A 6,835-nucleotide genomic window follows, 5' to 3' on the forward strand; every position below is an offset into this window, starting at 1 on the left:
TGCATAAAAACTGTAATTGCTGGGACGCCTGGGTGGCTCAGTTGGTTGGACGACTGCCTTCGGCTCAGGTCATGATCCCGCAGTCTCGGGATCGAGTCCCGCATCGGGCTCCCAGCTCCACGGGGAGTCTGCTTCTCCCTCTGATTTCTCCTTGCTCATGCTCTCTCTCACTGTCTCTCCCTCAAATAAATAAATAAAATCTTTTTTAAAAAAATAATTGCTTGTATTAAAAATTAATATTCTAATAAACTAAAAACATAAGTCGAAGTTACTAAGATAGGTGGAAGTCTGCTAAACCCATGGCTAACAGAACAAAAAATATATATCTTATCATCATTTTAAGATTCATTTTGAAAAATAGCAGTTCCTCTTCAATGGTCAGAGAGGTTTTATCTTTGAGAAGGGAATATAACTTTCTTATAAATGGAAAAAGGCCATTTCAAAATTTCTTGCAGACCACTAACATCACATTACTGGACAATTTTGCTTTCACTGTGGCTAAAAGGTGAAAGGAGAAAATAGACCTGGAAAACGCCAATAGGGTCTTTCCAGCTTCTAAAGTTGTAAGCAAGTAGTAATCAATTCTCTCCTGATGGAACAAAGATTAAAGGCTTTTAAAACAGCTCCCCCCCCCCCCCCGCAAAACATGTACTGTCAACACAGTTTTAAAGACTTCTGGAAGGTATGAATGCTCCAGAATTTAAGGATAATTTATTTCAAATCAAATGAACCAGAATAGAAGAGGATTTTTCTCATGGCTACTCTGATCAGTAACTCCTAATATTAAAAAATATTGAGAAATATACTTCATTCGATCACAGATTCCCAAACTCCTGCCCAAAAGAGTCAATTCAAGAAGTCTGAAGAGGGACCCAGTAATCCGCCTTTTTTACAGATATAATAAATATAGTGGTTGTTTGATTCCTAGACTCATTACCTTACAATATGTAGCAAACACTCTTAAGTATTTTACAAAGATTATTCCATTTACTGCCCCATTTGACCAGGAAGTAGGTGCTATTGTTGTATTTAATTTTATAGTGAGGAAGTTGGGGCCTAAATGAGTAATGAGTCCAGGGATTAGAGCTGGAAAATGTAGCTTATAACTACAACAGCCAAATTCCAGAGCCCAACTTGAGCAATTAGAAACGTACTATAAGTTACTAGCTTTACAGATTCCCAAACTCCCACCCAAAAAAGTCAGTTCAAGAGGTCTGAGGAGGGGCCCAGTAACCCACCTTTTTTATAGGTATAATAAATAGTGTTGGTTTGATATTGTCTTGATTTCCCAGAGTTGTCTCTACCCAGTTTTGAGGCCCTGGCTAGAGGCCAACCACTTCTCCTTCCTGAACAGCCTATTAGAGTCTATACCAACCACCTCCCTTACTGGAGTTCACACTCTGGGCCACCAAATGCCCACCCTAATTGCCCCAGGGCTAAGCACCAGACAGATCCCCAATGCTCTATAGTCCCTGAAGTTATTCAAATAAGCCAATCCCTAGGGATGCCACAAAACCTAGCTAATCTTACCTCATTTGTGATAGTAGAACATTCCTCTACTGCTGCCCTTTGCTGTTACCCAGCTGTAACCCCTGTGGGATGAGCCTGGCAGCCCTTCTCTTTTGAGTCTGCCTTTCACCTATTCAAGGTTCAGTGTGTTGTGTCTCACCATTGGAAGAATCTTTAAGTCTTACAAAACAATTGGCACACTGAGGAGGATGGCATGGCTGTAACCACTGATTCTTGAATAGCTTCTTGGGGGTCTGCTCTTGGTTTACTAATTGGTTCCAAAGCAAGCCAAGAGCAGCTTGAACAGGAACCTGAGCTTCACGTTAGCCTTGGTGCCTACATCTCTGTCTGCTGGTGGTGGATACCACATGTCTCTGTGGGAATATTCAACACAAGCAGTGCCAACTGGCTAAATCCCAGGGACTAGGGCAGTAGGAGGACAGTCCTATCAAGTTTCACTTTCCTGGGATCAGGACCTTTTATGTAGGACCTAAATAATGAATAGGTCATTAACCCCATTCCTTTTGCATTGGACAGCCCAATTCTACCTGTTCTTAAATCTGAAAAATATAAGTGGTGCCTCACAGTGGATTACTAAAACTTTGATGCTGTGATCCCAAACATTAAGGCCCTAAACCTAATACCCAGTATTATTAAAATTACTAACCCCAGGACACCTGGGTGGCTCAGTCAGTGAAGCATCTAACTCTTAGCTCAGGTCTTGAGTTCAAGGCCCAGCATGGAGGCCACTTAAAAAAAAATCACCCCAAATTTACTAATTTACTAACCCCATCTAAGCAACAACCGGTAAATATGTTACTATTACAGATTTGGCTGATAAATTGTGTTCAGTGCTTTTCAACATCTTCTTAGTCACTGTTCACCTTCATCTCTGAAGGGACACAATGTATCATTACTAGGCTACCACTGGGTACCTTAGAAGCCATGTCATCACACACTGTCTTAAGAGATATCTTAACTACATCCTTCTTTCTCCAAGAGTACAGGTATGATATTACATTAACTACCCCTCCTCCAAGGAGTGTGGTTCACATACTCATTAATGATATACAAGAGCACCATCTTTTAGACTTTTTTGGCTCTGGAGGCAACATATTCCTCATTTACAAATTTTACTTAATCCCACTGATGCCACTACTCTGAGTCAGCACACTTTAAATGGGGCCTGCTCCGGCAAAAGGCTTGGGAATCTGTCTAAATTAAAATCAACAGGCATTCCTATCAATAGCCTCACAGACTCTTTGACTGTCAAGAAGTTTTAGCAGCCTGTTCTCACACCTCCTGGAGTCTCTAGACCTAAAATCAGATGTTTCATTAGCCATGGTCCCTAGAGTACTTAGAAACAGGAGTGTACCATATTGTTGACCCATATTTACACATATGAGATCAAAGAAAAGTCCCAGGAGGCCATTTGAAGGCCTGAAATATGGGGTTAAAAGAAAAAGTGAGGGAACAGTCCAATTTACTTTGTTAATAAGAAAGATTCAAATTTTTATTTAAGTGTAACTATATAAAGAGAGAACACAGCTCAGAGAGAATAGGTACAAATATACTACTGGAAGGACTCTGATAGTATAAGAGATGACAAGGCCTAAATAAGAAAACAACAGTGGGGCTAGAAAGTTTAGTAACAGTTCTGAGACAGATTCTGATCAACCGAATACGAGAGTTGAAGTTGAAGAATTATCAGTGAAATATTAGATATTTAATATGAGAAAGGGCATAACTGGTGACAACTGTCAATCACAGTGGAAGGGCTAAGCCTCTTTTGTAAATTTCTTGAATTGTTTAAGCTCCAGGATTCTGTCCTGTTGAAAAAGAAGGGGATGAGTTCCTAAAATAATTGCAAAGATGGGCTATTCTGTTGAACGTGGCCGTGTGGAGGAAAAAAATTTTTTTTGATATATTTAGAAAAGAAAAAAAAAAAAGGTAGTGCTTCATATACATTACTTTACTTGAGAAAACTTTATCTTAAACCACTAGATTTATCAATTAGGAGGTCTTCGCTAAGACGGGTAAAATTAGTTTCAGTACGATGTGCTGCTTTGGCAGCAGGTGGGGAATGTCACGCTAGGCCTTTTTGTAACACAGCGTACACACGGCCTTTTATTAAAGGTTGATGGTGCAGGGGAGGAGAGGGGATAAAGGGTGGGGAAAAAAAGGAATATATTATTTCTGTTTGATTGTTTGCTTAGGACTTATTTGAAAATGGAGAGAAAAAAGCCATAAAAGAGGTAAGTACATTAAATATAGAGGAAAACTGTTATAACCCAGGAGAAAGTATCTGGTGCACAGGCGTTTTAATTCATTTACCAGATTTTAATATTTATCACAGAATCCTATTGTAACTATATGAAATAACTTTAGAGAAAAGTCTAGACAGTTATATCTGGCTCTTAATTCAAATTTCAAAAAAATTATAATGCAGATAGGATAAAAGCAGTTACAAATATTTTGATGAATAATCATTTTGATTGTTCTGAAGTGATTCAGATAACCAACAAAAGATTTCACTGATGTATGTAAGAAACACTAGCAAAGAAAAAAATCATTGAGTATTTTTCAAAAGTAAGCATAATGGTCGAAACTGAGTCATTGGCCTGAATTATTAACTAAAGAAACAGATTGATTGAAGTTGGTGAAGCAAAATGAACTATTTCAAAATGCATTAACACACTGCTGCTGCTCAAAGAACTGAATTCTTAAGTAAGGGCCACAAATAGTTTTAGGAAATCAGTACTACCATTTAATCAGAAGAAAATAAAAGATGAATAGCAGTTATACCTATGTGGAAGAAAGAGAAAAGAACTCGGCGAGATGAGGAAAGGAACCATTTAAACCAAGTTTGGAATGAACAAGGCATATCAATAGAAAAGCAAAGAGAGGGGTGTCTGGGTGACTCAGTTAAGTGTCCGTCTCTTGATTTTGGCTTAGGTCATGATTTCAGGGTCATGAGACTGAGTCCTGCCTCGGGATCCACCTGGAGCCTGCTTAAGATTCTCTTTCTCCCTCTCCCCACCTCATCCCCTGTGCATTTGCTTGTTTTCTCTCTAGGAAGGAAGGGAGGGAGGGAAGGAGAGAAAGAGAGAAAGAAAAGGGAAGACACCAGTCAGTGAGAGACTGAGTTTAATAAGCAGAATAGCGTTATAGATCAGTGGTTCTCAAGCACAGGCAATTTTGCCTCCCAAGGGACATTTGGCAATGTCTGGAGATGTTTTTGACTGTTACAATTGTACAGTACTATAGGGGTAGAGGGTAGAGTGTAGAGAGGGTAGGATTACATAGGACAGTTTTTCTGCTAACCACCCTAAAATGCACAAGATAGCCTGCCACAACCAAGAATTAGCCACTTCAACATGTCAGTAGAGCCAAGGTTGACAGATCATGGCCTAGACAAATTAGAGTTTGGTTTCTTGTAGAAGGAAGCAAAGAACCACCAACTGTTCGATCAGCTGGTGACACAAATAAAATCACACTAAGAGTGTCTGGACTAAAAGTGAGGTGCAAGATGGTGAGTGAGAACATGGAAGCGGGGAGCAGGGAAGGTCACTGCAGATATGAAGAAATGCTGAGGAAATCTGGCATGGTGCCCTGGGAACTGAAAAGGGATACTCTGAAGAAAAGAAAAAAAATCTCATAGAACTTGAAAATAATTAGCTCTATTCTAGAGAGGGAAAGACATTTTTTTTTTTTACACTGAAAATGTGGAGAACTTTTTTGAAACCTGAGTCTATGTCTGGTTGATTTACCTCCAATTTTATCCGCTATCAACTAACAAGATTCTTAAGTCCTTTAGTATTCCTAATTTAGTTCTTTTATTGTCACATCATTTTATGTGCTTGGACAAAGGTATTTTATTTTTTTCATTTTTTTAAAATTAATTAATTAATTTTTTAAAGATTTTATTTATTTGTCAGAGAGAGTGAGCACAGGCAGACAGAGAGGCAGGCAGAGGCAGAGGGAGAACCAGCCTCCCTGCTGAGCAAGGAACCCGATGTGGGACTCGATCCCAGGACTCTGGGATCATGACCCGAGCCAAAAGCAGCTGCCCAACCGACTGAGCCACCCAGGCATCCCTAATTAATTTATTTTAATAAACATATAATGTATTTTTATCCCCAGGGGTACAGGTCTGTGAATCGCCAGGTTTACACATTTCACAGCACTCATCATAGCACATACCTTCCCCAATGTCATTTTTATTTTTTTAAAGATTTTATTTATTTGACAGAGAGAGATCACAAGTAGGCAGAGAGGCAGGCAAAGAGAGAGGAGGAAGCAGGCTTCCCGCTGAGCAGAGAGCCCGATGTGGGGCTCGATTTCAGGACCCTGGGATCATGACCTGAGCCGAAGGCAGAGGCTTTAGCCCACTGAGCCACCCAGGCACCCCAACAAAGGTATTTTAAACTATTCTGTTTCTTGGCCTCTTTTTCTTTTTCATTTTTTTAGTATTTAACATGTTTGTATAGTTCTTAAAATAAAAACACACAGAAAAGTATACAGCAAAATGTGTCTCTCTCAGCTATGTTTTCTAGCTGATTGGCTCCCATCAACTATTTCTCTAAAGTTTGTCACATATCCTTGCAGGGGTTTTTCTCCTCCTTATTAATTCAACCAAGAGATTCTTGTATTATTAAATCAGTAACAGTGTATCAATGCCAAGAAAGTTGTTATAAGTGAATAATAACATTTACCCAAAGAAAAGCATATTTCAGCTGTCTGATTATAAGTAAAGAAAATAAAACTGTGAAATAAGGGCTTCTGTAAACACTATTCTTACTTCTGTTTCAATGTGCAAAGAAATGGATGTAAAGGGAAAAGCACTGCTACAATTAAAGAGTGAAATAGAACTTTCTTTTGCTAGGAAGTCTAAATCATTGAAAATATTTCCAGCATAACCAAAATTCTGAATAGCTAGCTCACAATAAGTTTCCAGAGAGGATATGACAAGACAAGATGCCCAAATGGTTTAATATCTGAATTAGAAATCAAACTGAAAATCCTTGGAGAAATTTGACCAAAAACTCTATACATATTGGCTACAAAGATGGATTGAAACTAACTGAGGAAAAACTGTGAAAACTGTGTAACAGTCTAAAAGGTGTTGCTGTGTTAGGATTACATATATATAATTTTTAAAGTTAAAATGTGTTGTTAAATAAGAGAAGAGTCGTATTTGAAGGTTATGACATGGAATTATTAGAAATGGAAGTATAACGATTCCAAGGTTTTTTCTCAACAAAGAGGAAATGGGAGATTTCAGTGCAAAGTTGTATATATACTTTTTTTTTTAAAGCATGACAAA

The sequence above is a fragment of the Martes martes genome, assembly GCF_963455335.1.
Source record: "Martes martes genome assembly, chromosome: 5".
In the NCBI taxonomy this organism is placed as follows: Eukaryota; Metazoa; Chordata; class Mammalia; order Carnivora; family Mustelidae; genus Martes; species Martes martes.